The 19347-nt window shown below is 48.5% G+C and overlaps 1 protein-coding gene across 7 annotated transcripts in view; it reads right to left on the bottom strand.

Annotated features, from left to right (window-relative positions):
• The window catches only part of KANSL1 (KAT8 regulatory NSL complex subunit 1), a 100925-nt gene that overhangs the window by 31578 nt on the left and 50000 nt on the right, over positions 1–19347 (bottom strand). The gene's annotated exons all lie outside the window — the stretch shown is intronic.

Raw genomic sequence — 19347 nt, 5'->3', positions numbered from 1 at the left:
TCCGGATCTCCAGGGCTCACAGGCGCAAGAGAAGGCAAGTGCGTGTGGGCGCAAGGGGAACCCACACACGCTCTGCAGCTCTTGACTGATTTCCTACCTTCTTTAGCTCTGCTGGGAACACAAAAGTACAGCTCTGCGGGAGCGTTTATAAATATGCTTTCACTAGTGCATGGACTACACCACTGCATTTTACAGTCAACTGTTACAAAAACATCCTTACTCTCTGCTGTCACACTCCAGGGCTGAAAGGAACACAAAGATGGTAAGGTACATATAAATCCATGGCTCCAACTCTCCCATGTTAAAAGCCGTAATATTATGAAAATATACCCTAAGCATCCTGATTCTGGTGCATAAATATTACGGCTACCCAGAAAGGAAGAGAACCACAATATGGTGCAGAAACAAAGCATCAGCAGAAAGTGCGTGCACAAATCCAGTGCCACTGTGCAAAGCCTCTGCCACATCTGGATGTTTGACAATTAAAAAAAATTAATCTTAAAGCTATTCCCTTCGCCCATCTCCCCCTCCCTCTGGTATTTTTGAACCCAGTGAGAACATGGGGCAGGGGAGCCACAGCCATGTCCAGATTTTTCTTCCAAAAATTTACCCAAGAAGTCTTCTGCTGAGATAAACCCTTTTTGATGCAGAAACCAGTCATTATAGCAAAAGCAGCACATGGTAAATGAGATTTACTACTGAAGCACCCCCAGCTGCAGAGATGGTAAGCAACAGCAATAATCAAGTTCTTAGAAAAATCTACACCTCCTATGCATCTGCCCTTATTTAGGCGTACTGGTGCTGAAAGCACTTGCAAAAAAAAAAAAAAAAAAGCACCAGGGTTATTACAAGTTTCAAACCAACTAATTGAAATACCCTGAAAAGGAGTTGGTTCCTTCAAACTCCAAGCAAAACCCACAAATTTAGAACAAGACACGTTCTCCATATTCTTGCTGGACCTCCCGGCTGCGTGGGCGACATTGCTTCAGTGCCAGTTCTGATGAGGCCAGATTTCCACCAAAACAGGCTACTGTATCCACTGCCTACAGTCCTCCCAGCCCTCCCCAAGACCATTTTCAAAGCACTTTTAGGAGCGTAAGTCCTTCCCTCTGGAATATTTCCCTGTATAAGGTGTCTGCTCTGTTTTGATCAATGCTGACCTTATGCTTTGTGGAAATTTTAGTATTTATTGTAGACTGATGCCACAGCAAATCTTAATCCTGCACCATTTACAGCGAGGATACAGTCAGCAGAGCCCCAGATGAAGGCAGCTGAGCGCCGGGGCTGGGTAAGGTCCGACACACCCGAGGAGCGAGGCCGAGGGACCACAGGGTTAATCTGGTGTACGATGGGCTGAGCAGCTGCCAGCACCACCCCAGCATAACCCGATCGATCACGATCACGCCTCTCTAATCCAGCTCTCCGGCCCAGTCACATTTCCCTCTGTTCCAAGAAGGGTAACACCTTGCAAGCTCCGCACAGGGATCTCCACGCTGAGCCCAACGGGCAGGCAAGCCCCTCCAGGGCACGGTGGGCAGAGGCAGTGTTTGGGAAGCTGTTTGGGAAGCGGATCTCCCTTATCTCGCGGAGACACTTCTCTGAGCATCACTGGAAAAGCAGCGCTGCTCTGACTCAATCATCTGCAAGACTGACGGTGTTTTCATGTCGAAGTTCCCCACAAGACTTTCCAGAACACGTTACTTCTCTGCCAACCAAGTTTCAGTGAAATTCTACCACGTTCTCATTTCAGAAGCTAAGAACGATTCTGCTAGAGAAGAGCTCATCTTTTTTTTTTTTTTATAGCTTAAAAACTGCAATGGCTGTGTCTGCTTTTACAGCATCTTCAGCATCTGTGGACGCAACAGACTACCTGGACTCCTAGAAAGTTTTGGGCTCCAAGCCAGATCTTAGCAGGTTTCACAGTTTGCTCTCTGGGGATCCACGTAGCACTGGGCATTGTTTTTAGAAATAGCAAAAGCTGCTGAGAATATCTCCAAGCTGCCCGCTCCCTTGCTCACCTCAGCAACGTTACAAAGCACCTATGCCTGCTGGAACAATCCTGGCCTGCTCCGTTATGTACATCTCATTCTTTTGCTCAGACTACACAGAAATCAAGATTAAGTATCAAAAACAGTTCACACCCATTAAGCGACACAGCAGCGTAAGCAGCAGCAGACCTGCTCCTTCACCTTAAAATCAGGACACGTCCTATCCCAGAAAAACCCACTGGATTTAAACCAAAAATAAACCAAGAACGCGAAACACAGTAATGTATACTTCATCCTCCGACACCCTGCGGCATAGGTGGAGGAGGGGAAGATACATAATGATGGCTCAGCCACACTTTCCAAAACAGTATTGAGCGTAGTGTGGTCCTCTATATTTAGAATTAAGCCTTTTTCAGAGCCTGTTCAACTACACCCTTTGCTGTGATGTGCTGTCAGCAACATACATGTGCTTTCCTCATGTAGATCAGCTTTTGGATAACAAGCTATATGGCTTCTTTAGCTTTAACCTCTGCACGAGTATTTTGCAAGAACAATTATTTTCTTGACTAGCGCTAGAAAGTAGCAACCACGCAAAAATAGAGCAACTGAAGTCACTGCAGTCACCACCAGCAGTCACCTAACACCTCAACCAGACACCTCGCTCTAGGGGGAGGGAAGCATTTCTAAACATTTGGGACTTTTAACATGACAATTAACAAAAGAGTTTATTGCACTTGTCCAAAACGGGTTTCAGATTAAGCTGAACAGGAAGACTGATGAGAGGGCCAGGTGGCTGCCGAGAGCGGTGCTGCTGCAAGTGGGCTGCATGGCTCCTCTGGAGAGGGGTCTTCTGCTTCCAGAGGCAAAGCTGGCACGGGGAGAAACGCAAGCAGCAGCAAAGCAGTTAAATCCTGCATCCTTCCAAGGGAAACTACTCATCATGCTGCTGCACGGGTGCACTCTGTGTGACCGCAAGCACTTGCTTGAAGAAAATAGGCTACGGAGAATGGCATGGACAGCCTCTCCAGCTGGGACAGGAGGGTAAACCGATGGAACAGCACATAAAATTAATTATTTAGGAGCCTGATGCTTTAAAAAAAGATAAATTTCCCAGGCAGACTCCTTCTCCTCCTGCAGACACTGGTGTGTGCAGGAGAGTGGCCTCAGCAGATGATGCGGCAGAAGCATCATCCCAGCAGCCACCCCGCGCCCGTGTGCACCCAGCTGGCGTGGCACTCAGCTTGACCGACAAGGACAGCGTCCTGCAAACTTAAGCAGATGGTGCTTATTGTAAATAGTGCATGTGTGCAGAATTAGCAGCCTTACGTCTCCTCCTGCGGAGGGAACTCGCACATGCCCAGAAGGTGCCCAAGAGGGCCAGGAGGCTGGGACTGAGGACGAAGAACATGCGGGGAGCTGAGCCAAGCCAAGCCCAGCCCAGCCCAGCCCAGCCCGCAGGGTTATTAAATGCCACGGGAGGCTGCAGGGCTCCACGGGAAGGGGGAGAGGGAAGAACGGGATCCCTCTCCCCATCCATGGCAGAAGAGCTCAAATCCTGCCCTTTGCGCCTGTAGCCTCAAACAGGCACCAACAGCTCCTGCGCTGTGGTGCCAGGCTCCCAGACTGCTGTACCCGCCTCCCCAGCAGAAACCCACAGCCTTTAGGGAACCACGCAAAGAAACTTTATCAACATGACAAATTCTCACAGGTAAACACCCCTTCCTAAAAAACAGGAGTTACTCTACAATGACTGCAGGAGGGCAGTGGGGGGCAGGGAATAAATCCCATGTTACATCAGCCCGAGTGCTTGGAATGGGCTCCAGTCCTTTCCTTAGTAAAAAACAGGCAACTGTGGGTTACAATCAGTCATCCTAAATGGCAAAGTCAACGTCAGAAAGCAAACCCCACCAGCCAGGTGCTCCTGCCAGGCAGCAGCGTCCCCGTTTCGGATGCGCAAGAGCCAAGGGGACAGCAAGGTGCCCTGGTTCGGCCAGTTCAGAGAGGGAGGTGTGCTCTCCTTGTATGATTTTTTTTTTTTTTTAAATAAGCAGTACAAATACAGCGCTGTCAATGAACACAGCAACACCTCGGTCGATGCACTTCCATCAGTACGACCTGTGCTCGACCCAGGCCAGCCATGGCAGCAGTCGTGGTGCTGTAAAAGCTTTACAAGCTCCACATAGATAAGCCCTCCCTAAGACAACCTCCACCCACGAGCTGTGCTTAAACCAAGCCTACAGATAAAAATCAAATCAAAGCTGCCCACAAAGCACTCCTGGGTGAAGACGCACAGGGATATCCCCACTTCCAAGGAACGGCAGACCCTTCTCCCCCCAGAAGGATTCACGGACCACCTTGCCGGCTGGCTTTGCACCAAGTCCTACCAGGCACACCTTCACTGTGTTCTTCCTGGACCCCAGGGGAGCCGTGCTGCCCCCCTCCACCACGGCACCGGTGGTGAGAAGCCCTTGGTGGCCATCAGTCCATCTTGCCTTCTGTTGAGTCCGTGCAGCTGAACCCCAACAGGGTGGGCAGAGATGGCACCAACAAACGGAGGGAACTGGAGATTAGCGGAATTACTTCTCACTGGGAGACTGCCCTACTAAGGCCCAGCTGCAAAGCAAACAGAGCAGATCCACCAGCTGCTGCTAAACCACCCTGATAATGGCACAGAGCAGCACAGAAAAATGAAGTTAAAAGATTTCAGATTGGAAAGTTACAGGCTGAAGGGAAAGCACATATCAGAACCACTTCTAGGAGTCAGCAGTAATGAATGAGAAGCGGCCGCCAGGGTCTGGAGTGAGATTGTTTCTGCCACCCAGAGCACTTCAGCAAACCCAAATCACGTTAAACGAGGAATAACAGGTCATGCTGGAAGAAAAAAGGAGTCGATGCCAGGCAGAGAGAGAAATGTGACACACAGAAACACTGATAAACTTTCTATGCAGTCAAGCAGCCTGTGCAGTGAAACAGCAATGGGAGAGACTCACCGTGAGCCAGAAACGCTTCTGGCGCTGAAGCACGAGCCCGCGGTGAAGCCGTGGCACCGGAGGGCAGGGGAGCCGGCACAGCCGGTGGATTCAAGTCCCCGGCTGTGACACCACCGGCCTCTCCCTCCCAGCACAGACACAGACGAACGTGCTGCGACACCAGGCAATAAGCTGCAGCTTTTCCCAGGCACTTCCCATGCGATCACACTAGATGATCTCTGAGGTCCCTTCCAACGCCAACCGTTCTGTGACTCTGTGGCTCCCCTCCTCCACTCATTTCTGGCACGTACCCAGGGGCTTTTCTGTCCCCTGAAATGCAGTCACCTACTGACGCAGAGGCCACTCTATATTTACTCGCCCCTGTCCTATGCAGCTTTTGATGGAAGGAATCACCAAAGATCACCTGGTCTGGTTCAAAGCCTCAGATTTTGAGACCTTCTCCTCAAAGACACACACCCTCAGTCTCTCCCACCTGCCAGATGCAAGCTGGGAAGGTGGTAACTGGTTTACCGTAGGAGGCTCACCATGGCACTGGGACAGAGCCCAGGAGGTACCGTACAGGACATTTCCTGAGTAAGCCAATTAAGTATCTGTCCACCAAATGAGGCTTCAGTACCAGGAATCAGGAGATGCTTGCCAGGTGATGCACAACTGGAGGTCCACTTTGACAATCCTGAATGTGCCATGCTGTGGGGAGAAGGATTTAGGCTCTAACCCCCCCAGCCAAGACAGCTGGGGGAATATTTCACTATCTGAGGGAGAAAAAACTGAGTGGAGTTTGTAAAACAACATCCCATGGAGCTTCCTCTGCAAGACTGTCTGCACTGAGCTGGTTCTTCAGGGAGGTCTCCAGCCTGGTCTACTGTTATGCTATATGGCCAAATTCTCCTTCCCTTGGGTTGGCCGCTCCCACCCCTTGCACTGATGTGCTGGAGTCCCACCCCAGCACACCACAGCCTTTCCCACCAAAGACATGGCCCACCATGAAAACCTGGATTGTTCTGGAGCCACTGTCCACATTCACCCCTCGCGGGTCTACCACGCTTCGGACCTGCCAGAGAAGTTGTCAAAAAAGCAGGCTGGGTGCTACTGGTTTGCCATGAACTGTTCCTAACATCCCAGCTGGCTGGCTCTGGATTGGTAACCACCTGATTTTGGCCTCACATGGCCACTTTACATACTTGTCCTCTTCCCAAGGAACCAAGAAAAAACACACATGCAAGATCTCATCATCAGTTACGCACATCTCAGACTGCACCAGGCAATCTGCCACTGCAGGAAGCGACAGTCCCATCTCGAATTTTGATTCTGCTCCAAAATCTCTGCACAAGCTGCCCTCCTCTTCCCACCTCTGTACTCAATGCATCCCACCACTGCCAAAATGCCCAGAGGTGCACTTAGTGCCTTCCTGAGAGCTGCCCAAGTACCAGCACTTGATGCAATCCACTGTTCTTAACTAGAAGAGAGATCTTGCTGCCAGCCAAAGAAAATAAAAGCGGGGCATGCCACCGCTACGTTCCCATTTCCACCTGGGATCTTCAGCAGGGACAAAACCTACCAACAGACCAGAAAAGCAGTTTCAAGTATGACAGTTTATGACATTCAGCTGTCAACTCTATTAAAGGGCAAATCATCCATATTAATTCTGCATGTTTTCATTGCATTACCTACCACAAGGCAGCAGCCCCAGGCAAAGTTTAGTAGTGCAAATGCAATGCAATGCTTCGTGTCCACACTAGTGCAATGACTACTCCTGAACAATAATGAGATGCCAAGAGAAATCTTATGGTTACATCAACTCCTGTTGATTTACTGGAAACTGAAAAACATTAGCATTAAAATCAGGTTTAAAAGAGTTTCCCATCCCTTTTCTCTGCTCATCTTCTCAGGAGCCCAAATGCCAGTACTGCAAATAAAGTAAAATACTGGGATGTTCGCTGTTAAGAGTCCATGCTAGGGACAGTTTCACCAGTGCTTAGGCACCCTGGAAATTCAGGACATGCCCAAGTGAAAAAGCCATGTGCTCTGCTGATATACAATTCTGACAGCAAAAAATTTAAGTGTCATCCCCCAAGCACCACACAAATGCAACTTTTACAATTCCTCTCATGATCTTTAATTGTGCCTCACTAAAAAAGAAGAGATCTGCACCCAGTTCAGCTGCTATTTTCCAGTTTGCTCCTGTCCCCATATATTCTTCAAGTTCATTCCTCAGACCACCAAGCTTTTATAATTATTTTTTTTCAAAACCAGTGCAAAACCAGATCTATGGGTGGAGCAAGAGTTAAACTCTGCCAAACACACACGCATGACAACTCCAAGGGAGGAAGAGAAAACCCCACAAGCGCTCAAGAACAATCTCATTAGTTGATCATAACATTTCTGCCTGCGAAGAAGCCAAAGTGAACAATTTGTTCAGCTGAACACCCGCCCCCACCCTGTGGACAGAAACATCAGCTTCTGAAGGGCTCTTCTATTCACAGCATGTGCTCGGCACTAATCTAAATCTAGTTCAAACCTCAACTCGGTTCATTCATTCCTGTATTCAGAAAAACCGGAGACCTCTAGAGGCTGGGAGTAAAGAGTTATTTCCACTGTTCCTCACTGAAAAACCCCCACTGCTCAGGGGAAATTTGTGAGCACAAATCCTAAGGCATTTTGCTGCTGAGCAGGGCTAAGCAAGGATGCCAGGCTTCTGCCCAAGAGAGAGGGCAGCACTGGCCGACTGCCAGCAACCCAGGGGCCATGCACAACTTGCATTCAAATAAAGCAGATCACAACTGCCCTCCTTTCTGATGATGAGGAACCATCCAAACCACTCCACTGGCCACAGCATGCAATGCTTTGTCTACAGAGCAACCATCACCCAGATCAGGATATGAAAGGGTTGTTTTGGCATCTCTAGTTCATTTCTATTAAAAAAGGAGAGCGGGGGGGAAAAAAGGGAGGGGGGGGGGGGGGGGGGGGAGAGAGAAAGAAACAAAAATGGCCCAGGCCAGCCATTAAAAGATGCCTGAACTCCTGCATGGAAATTGTCGCAGAACCAGACCGCACAGCCTGTGGCAACTGCACACAGCAGAATCCAAATTTCTAATACACCAGTTGCAGAAACGGTGTCCAGCCCATGGCTCAACATCGGTGCTGAGCCGTGGGTCCCAGCAGCCCCTCAGCCCCAGGTGACGCTCCAGACCATCAACCAGAGCTCATGTCTTGCATTCTCCCTTCTTGCTGCTATACTCTCATGGCCACTCTCTCGTGGCAGTTTCTTTCCCCCAGGTATTCCCAAATCCCTTCCTAGAGGAAGGTAAGTGCAGGCCAAGGATCCAAAAAACCCCTTGGACAGGTACAAAACTCAATCCGCACACTGACCTACAGATGGGGAAACAAAAGAGGGAAATTAAAAATACCAAAGTGAAAAAGTGAAATAACTGCCAAGGTAAGCTGGGGGGGGGGGGGGGGGGGAAGACACCCACCCCAGCAACCTGCTCATTGCACAGAAAAAACCAAAGCTACACCAACCCATCCTCACAGCCCTTCCTGCCTCCAAACAGATTTTACTTTGATTCAGGCCAATTTTAACTACTTTAGAAGCTGCGTAACAGAAATACACTTGAATGCACTCTGAGAAAGAAAGTTTCCTGTGAAATGAAATGTCAGGGTATTATTTATGTTGTTGAAGAGTGTCATCACCATCTACATACCTCCATATCAGGCTTATCTTAGCAAGATTTATACTTCTGAAGTGCAAACGGTCTCAGAAAGCATTATCAGAAAAGGAACTAAAAACCAAGCCACACTATTAAACTGTCCTTCTTCCCTTAAATGTAATACTTTCAAAAATAATATATGGCACGTAAGAGGAATCCCAGCAAGCAGGCAGGAAACAGGCCAGCAAATTTTACAGACATACACACAGACACATGGAGCAACCAAACTACTCTGTTTCTCACCAGTAAACTGAAAATCATAGTTTTATTTACCTCCTGGTTTTAGCTCAGGGCAACACTGCTGGCTGGTGAAACATCAGCCCCATTACCTGCAGACAGCTGTTAAGTTTGGCTCTCGCACAGCCGTGTGCCACGTTCAGGGTCTGGCTGCGCTGCAGAAATGGAGTTAACATCTGAAATCAGAGCAGCTCAAGACCACCACCCCGGAAAGTGACACGCCATGCTGCCCCAGGCGTAACACAAGGCACATGGGCTCACGTGCTGATGATGCACTGGGAGCCCACCACCCCCAGGGTCTGGGTCCTGCAGCAGAGCGCCAGCAGCACCGTGCTGTGCAGCAGCCGTGACACACGACGTGTCGGTGATGCTGAGTCACTCGCCTCGTGTGTGCTGGCCCTTTCTCAGTCCCATCCACAATCCCAATGGAAACCCACAAACCTCAAGAGGAACACGCGGCAGCTTTCACCGAAGCCTGGAAATGGGCATTTCAAAGGTAGAGCAGGTCCCTTGATCGGTTTTGGTTTTACAAGCTGGAAAGTTGCAATAAACATCTGTTTGGACGGTGACCCTAAAATACTCATTCAGGCCATCAGCAAAAGGACCTGTGGGATTTCAGACACCAGCTCCAAGCAGGGTCTGCACAGATGTCAGTGTGCTCTGCCCACACAACAGCACCTCCACCGCAGCTCCTGCTGCTGCGCCCATCGCACCCACGGCCAAGCCAACAGGAACCAAACCATGGCTGGGTTCCACCCTGTGCCCGCAGGTGTGGGAACAGGTCCCACGGGACAGAAATCTTTAACACTCCTGTTCCCTGTGCCAACCCAACAGGGTGACACGAGGAGGACACCTTCCCAACAGGGGGACAAGACCCAGGTGCCAAGATGAAGGCAGAGGTAAGGAGGGATGCCTTCCTGGCAGCGCTTCCCATCTCCGCTTGGTCCTGCCCAGCAGGAAAATCCCTGCCCAGCAGATCCCACAGTGGTCTGGACTGTGCCACAGCTGCCTGGGACAGGCGTTTGGGCACCTTCCTACCATTTTTCAGAACTCGCCTTCCTCTGCCTCAGCTGACCCGCAGCAAGCGCCGCAGTCGCTTCTCGCTGCTACCAGGCAAGGAAGTCAAGGCAGAGGCCACCAAAGGCTCAGTGCTGACCTTCAGCAGGAGGCTCCCGTAAGCAGCCGTAGGTGAAAAACGTGCGCTCCACCTCACCAACCTCCACCCGGCTTCCTTCCCCTAGCGGGTGACTCGTTGGGGATATGGCAGTGTGAGGGCACAGACCCACCTCAGCACCGGAGAGCACTCCAAGCTCTTCTGGGTTTGGGTTTTTTCTCTCATTACTGATAAGCTTTAGGCAAAACATTGTGCCGCCTCGCTAACGTTCCCCTTAGCGCCTCCATCTCACTCCTTCCCAAAGACGGCTGCGGAGAGGGTCCTCCAAAGCGCTCAACTCCCCAAGCCAACCAGCACACACAGATGCAGCTCCAGCCTCTGCTCCTAAAAAGCTCACTGCTCTCCTCCGCTGCCATAGTGCCACCCCCCAGGCTTGCTTATCTTCTTCAGCTATCTCAAGGTGTCATCTGTTAAAAAAAAAAAAGGGCCCTAATTTTCCATTAAGCCCACAAAGCCCCCCTAATCATAACGGCTCTGTGATGTGGTGCACCCATTCACGACAGAGAGAGTTCAACAAAATGACCACCATACCCTTATGATTTCACTTTCTGTTGAGTTCATGACCAAGACATATATTTGGCAGCACGTCAATCAGCCAGAAGCAAAATCACACGGCCCAGCAGAAGGCTCTGCTCAGACTCAGAACTGGAGTTTAGATTTGTTTGGGGTTTTTTTCCTCTTTCTTAGTTTTCTGAATTCTTTTAAGATCTTTACTGAAATTCTTCATGCTGGTTGCCAGGGCTAGGTTTGAACTTTTGCGATATTTCAATTTTAAGTGCTCCAGATCTTTATGCTATGACATTTATGCAATGCCCCAAGCATTTATTCAGCTGACTGAAAAACAGCCATTCCAAGCTTTAGCTGCTCTTCAGCCCTTAGCAGCAACAATTGTTCTGTGACAATAGCCTAAAATTCTGAGTTTATTCTTCCAGCTATGCCAATGCAAGTATTTTGGGCCATGTCTGAATCCTGTTTTGGCACCCACAAACTAGAGAGCAAGGTGTGGGGAGCAAAGGGAAAGGTAGGGGAGTGAGGTGGGGAGAGGAGGTGGGAATCAGAAGAGTGTGGACGTGAAGAGCTGGCTGTTACGCCGGCAAAACTGACACTCCAGATGCACAGCAGAGCAGCCAGCTGAAAAATACCATGTTTGTAAGACAATTTATTGGACCACTTTTCCAGCATAGCTCTCCACATGCTCATAAGCAACTATGCAGGCACAGCAGCCAGCAGAATAGCTAACACTGCCAATGCGCAGAATTTGCCTGATCATCATCGTACCAGAAAATGCAAGGCAGTTTGTTACCCCCTGCAGCTAAATACAGGAGCAAGGAGGTAAAGACTATACCATGCATGAAAGGTGTTCATAACAGAACAACGGAAGTTTGCTCCAGCTGCAATGCCCTTTCAGTTCATTGGCAATTTTTTCCCTAACTCTCTGATTAACATGCCATTCTCAACAACACAAAGTACCAAGATGCCCACCTTTCCCCCCAGAATGCCTAAAATAGGATTGTTCAAGCTCACAACCAGCTTCTTCCAGGATCATAGCCTCCTTTTTGGCCAGTAAGGCCCTTTATCAATATTACAATTTTACTTACGACAGCTTCCTAACAGGTCTGGGTGGCACAGGACAGCACAGTCATTACCTTTTTTAGGCCTGTATTTTTCATTAGAGGTTATACTTCTTCCGTTAGAAAGCAGAAAGTGGCAGAAGCACTAAGCCAATGGAAATTTTGCCTTTTTTTTTTTTCCCCCCCTCCTCTTCACATTAAAGGTGGGATTTCATCAAGAGATTTACAACCTCCCTTTGGCAAACTCGGTAGCTAGGGACCAGTGACTCCTGTTCACTAAGAGGATACGGTACATGGTAACAGAGGCTGTTATCACCATCTTCACTAACACACCATGAGCACAACCAGCAACAACTACAAGCCATTTTCTTTGATTTCTTTAAAGTAAGAGGTCTTGAAATACTTGAAAAATTGCACACATTGCAACTCCATCCTAAAACTCTGCCTGCTGCCAAAGCACCAGAGAAGCATGTACAGGCGGATATACTGGCAAAGACCACAAGCCAAGCTTCCCCCAACACATCCCTGTAGAAAACCGGCATCCTCTCTAGGAAACACTATAAAATAAATAAAAACTGCTGGGACACGCTCTGTCAAAGAGCAACTTTTGCTGGGACAACCAGGGCTTGCAGCAGCCATCGACACTTCCCAAGAAGGTACGCTTGAGCAAACAAGGCAATTCACAGCTCCTGGTCTCCTTCAACCAGCAACAAGATACTACCTCACGCTGGGCAGCACAGGACGATTTGACTTTTTGGATGGCTGTAAACCAAGCTTCCCTGAAAGTAATGCAGTTAAAACATCAAAGAAGAGAAGAAAGGGGGTGTTCGGTGTCTTAAATTCTTCAAACAAAACTAAGTGTTCAACGGAGAGGAGACAATTACAGCACAAAGTAAACCATTTGAAAAATTTATTACACTTGTTCAACAGCAAAGCCCTTTGTATGTGTGCAAATAGAGTAGTTTGGTGTCAAAGTGGTGTAGCGCTCACGGTAGACCATTAGTGGCACAATCCCTGGGGAAACAAGAATAGAGACTATGCAAATCAGGATCTATTGTTAAAAGGGAAAATTTATTTCACATTCCTGAGCAGCAGTGTTCCTGGAGCATAACAATTGGTGAGGCCCTTCTGCTGAGTACTGCACATTTTCATGCTCCACAGTAAATCAATATTCCATAATACAGAAACTATGTTAAATTATTGCCAGTGTGAGGACAGCAGCTCAGAGCTCCCATTGGTGAACAGCATCAATACAACACCATGTTGGAACAGGACTTATTTGGGACATGCTTTTCATTGTTCAGAAGAGTTTACCAAAGGCAAAATTTATGGAATTATTCTCCAGGACATTTAAACCTTCCAGCTCACACCACAAAGAGAACAGCACCAGCAAAGGCATGATCATGCTGCCCTCAACTTGGTCTAAACAAGTGCAGCTAGTCATCTCAGTGTTGCAAAGCCTTCCACTCAGGCAGAAAACCAATCTCACAATGAGATATCCAAGAAGAACTAGTTAATTTGAAGTGGAGAACTCCTTGGATCCCCATGCTCCAGCTCTCCTTGCAAGAGGAGATGATGACTCCTTCAGTATTTACCAAAGGACTCACTATAGACTAACATGAGATGCAAACATCTACCAAACTACTTTCAACTAAGCAACTTCTGATCCCCAGCAGTCCAAGCAGGACTGAAGCGAGCAGCCCAACAAATAAAACCTGCTTTCATTTTCCTCCTGGTTCAGCTTGCAGGAGACAAAAGTCCTCCTTTTCTCCCCCATCCACTGCACCTAGTAAGTACCCACAGACAGGAGTGAGTAGCGCCTGATATTCCCGTCTTTCCAGGAATGAAAATGCAGCTTCAGTCTCTTCACTTTTTATTGTGCAGCCGTTAAGACCTAAGGTCGGTCAAAGGGTATGTTGTCATGGATCATAGGAGGGGGGTGGTTTTGTTTAACTCTACAGGTTTTGCAGCCCAAGATCAAAATGAAACTTCAGGATAAGCGATTACACTGAACCAGGCTTCTTCTCTAGGCCTGGGAAACTTCTGCACTACTAAGGTGACCTCGAATCCTCCTTATCTGCTCTGTAATGTCCTGGAGGACAAGGAGAGGGCTTTGCAAACACACGTCTCAAAATGCAGAATGCCAGTGTGAAGTTTCTGTTCATAAATACAGCTCTGAGCACCACAAAATTAAGCTTTGCTCTGTACCTGCAGCACAAAAGCCCTAAACTCTTTCCACAAAAGCTTCTTCTTAAAGTTTTGTTCCAGTCTTTATCACTGCTCATTAGAGCAAACAGGTTTTTAAGCTCTCACAGACACAGAAGTCCAGAAAAAACTCATTTGTTTGGACCATGTAGTGACATTAGGACCATGTAAGTAGAAGCCACGAAGGATTTCCAGTTGAAGCAGTTGTCGTCACCAATGCCAAAAAGGGCTGGGGTGGGCAGGGAGTAAGGGCGAACTAATGGATTTTAGGGAACTCTGGAACAGCAGACAGAAGCAGCATCGATGCATAACAGCCTGAGTGGTATGAATTCACCCATCAGGTGCAGTCCCAAGGCTCCCCAAGCTCCCTGCCGCCTTCCAGGGGGAAGCCAGAAGCAATCTGCTTCCCAGCCCTAGCTGGGAGCGCTGTGCTGCAGGAGGCAATCCGATGTGTGCAATCGCATCTCATGCCCACTCACTCATGGGCTTGCCCTGATTTCCAAGCCTTCAATCTGAGTTGCTTCAGAGTTGTAGGGAAAATGAAAACATTTTTTTTTTTCTGGTTTGAAGCAGAGGGAGGTCATATCCCTGCTCAAAGTAATGCTCAAAGCCTGGTGCTTCTATCCTTTTAGGAAAAGCGAACACCCACCCAATAAAGCTGCAGATATTCTGTCTGCAGCTGCGGTGCTCCGCTCCTCCACAGCTCACTGCGCAGGGGAGTTGCAGTAACACACGTACCTACACAGGCATGCCCTAGCACGGTCCCCCAGCAGACCAAGATCACCTCTTCAGTCTAAAATAGAGCAAGGATAAAGCTACACATCAATATTAAATCTGAAGGTCATTTAGTCAAGGGAAGGGGCAGACACGCTATTTCTGGCACCCCTCCAAGAGAAGTTCCCTCTCTCAGCCCAAAGAGCCCTTCCAGTTAACACAGAAATAATACATTTCTGGCCTCCAAGCCTTTTATCTAAGAAATGGGATAAAATAATTCTGGCTGAAGGACTACTATATAGCGCAGGAGTGTGAAAAAGTCCAGAGAGAAACGGAACAAGAGAGGGAGAACAACAGGAGACTGATGTGAATCACGCTATGTTCAGTTTTGCCTGGAGCCATAGCGAAACACGGCACAAAGCAGGCACGGAGCATCGGGGTGGCATGGGCAGGGAGAAGGGCGTCTGCTTCTGCCTACTTAACTGTGGACAGGCAGCGCTGGAGACAGAAGACCAGAAGGCGTAAATTAAGGAGTTAGCAATTATGTTCCACAGCAAAGGACGCAGAAAGGTTTCATGGCACTGGATCAAATCTGAGACCAAGACTGCTGTGCGGATGCGGGGGCAGCTGCTGGGTTCAGGGCTGGTAAGGCAGGGGCACAAGCGGTAGGAGCTTTGGGCAGAGTGGTCCTGGGGGGTGCTGAGGACAGCCAGAATGCAGCTTGCTCAGAGGCTGCAAAAATCAAGTTTTATTTCCATTAGCAGAAGAAAGGCACAATCTGCATTGTCTGGCCACGTGAAACCCCTTTTGTAACAGATGCTCCAGCGTACAAAGGACTGAAGAAACACAGGATTCAAACATCAAATGGGAGACATAAAAGACCATCTCTGCTTTCCAAGAAAGGACAGAACTCTGACCAGCTCAAAGAACCTTCCAGAAGAGCAACTCTGGCCACTAATGAAGGCTTTTCAGGGAACTTCTCATCTCATCTGCATGCAACAAACCAACACATCATGTCACTTCCCTCCGCTAGCGCTTGCCACATTTTTCGCACCAGCGGATGTCTGTCAACACCCCTGAATTTCTTGGGCATTCCTGGCTCCTTTATCAAGTTTTCCATCAAAAAGCTCGTTTAATGAATCTGCAAGTCCCTCTGCATGGTCCCACAGAGCACAGTTTAAGAACCACTATTTTAGCCCTTACTATCTTCTGAACATGTTTGCCAGCAGCAATTAAAAATCAGGAATTTCTGCGATAACAAATTGCCGATTTAACTAACACAAAAGTCTGCTTCAAGCCAGACCAAAGCCAGTGCCTTGTAGCTCTTTTGGGCATCACACCAGGGTGATGCAGTACCATACCATGGGAAGAAGTGTCACTGCTGAGCTGTGATCCATCTTTTCTGTTTAACTATAAAAGAGCTTCAACGCCAGCTTCAGTGGGAGCTGGTGAGTTCAGGAGAGCGGGTCATATTGGCAGGACACGCACCTAACCAGTAACATGTGTACTCCCTGCTGGAGAAACTTTGATTTTGGCCTGCAAAGCTGTCCAGGAATGTCCAGCAGAATGGAGTATTTCACTGGACACAGACACAAGCGTGGGATCCACTCTGCCTCCGTGACGCTGCAGGAGTGGCAAGGGCTGCCCCGCACACCCTCAGCGAGCAGCATGGCACGGCTAAGAGGTGGCACGAACATCAGCTGAAAAACAAGATCTGGATGATCTGCTAGGAAACGATCGAGACAAAAAGGACCGAAGGCTCCCCTTGGCAAACCGTCTGAGGGCTGCGAACTGAGCCATGTCGGTCGACGTCCTCTCCTCCACCCCGGCTGCATGCACTGCCCTTTAGGACAAGGGCAACACGCGGTGGGGAGTGAAAAGGGGGAAAAGGTTCGTGGCTGGGGCTCCACCTGTCCCCTGGACAGAGGACTTCAGTCTCAATGCTGTCAAGCCTCCATCCTTCACCAGAACTCAAAGCACTGTAAAACAAGGACCTCCCCCCCAAACGTAGCTTTATCCACAGGAGGCCCCTGCTACTCACTGTGGGCTGACAAAGGCCTTAATGTTCAAACTTACAGATACCCTATTTATTTTCCTGAAAAGAGTACGGGGTAATTCAAACCCTGGGACAACATGCATGCCTTGGAGGGGGAAGGAAGCAGGATCTGAGTAAGTCCGCAGACTTATAAGGGCTCTGAGCTAAGGAATCCCGGCGTTCATTAGCCTCCTACGCAAACCGTCCAAACTGCAAATTGCCATTTGCTGCACGAGGCCGCTGAGCCGCTACAAGAGACCATGGAGAATCCACAGTGCCTGGAGAATCCACAGTGCCCTGCTCTCAGGGGTCCTGGTGCCGCAGGTCCTGGCGGTGGCAGCTCACCGGCCCAGCACCCGCGTGGGGCTCCAGCACCAGCCACCGGCACCGGCAGCAAAAGGAGCGGTCAGGACGTGCCAAATACAGGCAGCCGGGCTGGATGGATGTGGTTGGGCAGATCGGCAACAAAGCGAGTAGGCAGGCTGCTCTTTAACCAGGTTGCTGTTTAGACGGCCATGATATTACCTTCAAAAGCAACATGCAGCTAAAAGCCACGTGAGAATGGAGAATGCACAGTTTACACAACGTCTCTGTTCTGCTTGATCATCCCAGCATCACACCAGATTGCAGCTTTCCTTTAGATGAAGGGAAAAGCTCGTGGGCAGCCCCTTGCTCGCATCAGATGCGAAGGGTAACAAAGCAAGTTCTCAATAACCAAGATTCTCAGGAAAACAAAAACTCTTAAGGGCAACGTTTCTGCAGTTATCATTTAGAGCACATTTATATCTTCAACACGGAAACAACCATTATGCAAAGGTGAGAAAAAAACTGGCTACACAGGTTTCTTCACTCCCAAGTGTCACCAGGGGGTGAGGTGGACACCAGTACAGGCTTAAGCAGATATGACACGTAAGTGCTGCCTGTTCTGTCCCCCAACCTGCCTCTCGCAATGCTCAGAAAATCCACCTAGTTTCAGTACTTCACAAAGGAATTCCACGATACGAGCTTCAGTTCAACAGTAAAATATGAATTCTCCCCACCCTCCTGTTCAGGCCATATACATGTTGGACAGCCAGAGCAAAACAGACCACCAGCACATCCTGAACTCCACACAAAACAAAATACTCCTGCACTTCTCCTAGCCCTGCTGCAGCTTTTTGTAAGACCATGCTAACAAAAAACCCCAAACAACCCAACCCACAGAGCTTTTAGCTTAGTATGTAACATAAGTTTCATATGGAACATGGCTTTTATTTCAAGTACATACATGCACATACAAGCCTTTAACTTGCATCCACTCTGGAGTGCTCAGAAGGGCAGAGAAATGAATGATGCGCTTTCCAAGTCCTTCATACACTAGCTTAAAAGTGAATGGACTGGAGAATCAACTCCTGGGTTTCCCTCCAGTTCTTCTGGTAAGACATCCAGCATGTCCCACTAAAGGCCATATACGTTTTTGTTACCATTTCCCTCTCAACTCTTGCTGGGCTGAGCAAGACTCTGCTTTACCCTAGATACCTGGACCATATGCAATTATTTCATTACAGTGCACAGCTTAAAGTACAAACCTCTTGCTGACGTGCAACTTTGATCCAAACTCCTTAGATGCCACTCCCTCAATTCATGACCTGTTTGCATCTCTAAAAAAATACTTTTCCTCTGTTACCAAACAGTTATTAGGTCTCTAGCCATGATTTGGCAGTGGAGACAGGCTTCAGATGATAAAACTCCGGATAATGCAGAGAGTTCGAGTATGTAAGGTCACAAGTGTGCAGCCACATTTCTTCTACAGAGCCAAAAGGCATCGGCCCGCAAGATTTATAAAACATGTGAACTGTCACCGAGAGCAGAGATATGGAACTAACTCCAGGCAGGCTCTCAGGAAATCCACATCTGACCAGGAAGAAAACTAAAGACAAGACAAAAAAATAAGAAGGGCAAGAAGCTGACAGCAGAGTATGTGTCTCTATACCCATGGTGAACTACGTGGGACCCCAATCCCTGCACTTACTTGCTGTATCACACAGGAAAACCTTTCCTGAGGGAGCAGCCGACAGTCAGCTCCTGCCAACACGGCACAGCAGTGGTGGGGAGGAAGAAGGTCTTACGCCTTCTCAAAGCCGGGATCTGCTAATTCCTTGCTCCATCACAGATACACCTTTTGATCCTGGATGCGATACTTGACATCTTTTTCTCATCTCTAACATGGCCAGAGGAGTTCTGGCTCACCTTCAAGAGTAGCTGTTACCTATGGTGTATTTATTGGGCCAGGCAGAAGATGGCTTTAGTCTGGAACGGATTTAGTATCACAGAAGAAATTCCACTGTAACCATCAATTTACTACCTCCTTTCTTTTAATTAATTCAACACATGCCAAAAAAAGCTCCCTCTGATCAAGGCAGCACACCCCTCTCCAGCAGAGTGGAGGTCGGTAAGAAAAAGCAGAACAAAGGGAGGTTTTTCACCTTGTGTCATTGCTAATCATATGGCCGCCCTCCCCAACTGCAAGGGCTGCAGCTTGCAGGCAAGTGTGCCTCTTCTGGAGCAAAACACGCATCTTACAGATACACACAGTTTAGGAGTGATTATATGGGCTTTATTTCATTTTTTTTTGAGGTTGAAGAAAAAGGGAGGGGGTCAGCAGCAGGTTAACAATCCACTCCTTGTAGTAACTTGTAGGCAAGAGCTATTGTTTGGGCTTTTTATTAGTTCAGCTACGCGAGGCA

Source organism: Falco peregrinus, chromosome 18, assembly GCF_023634155.1.
Source record: "Falco peregrinus isolate bFalPer1 chromosome 18, bFalPer1.pri, whole genome shotgun sequence".
Classification (NCBI taxonomy): Eukaryota; Metazoa; Chordata; class Aves; order Falconiformes; family Falconidae; genus Falco; species Falco peregrinus.
The sequence above is the reverse complement of the archived record's forward strand: the minus strand, read 5'-3'. Positions and strand labels throughout refer to the sequence as shown.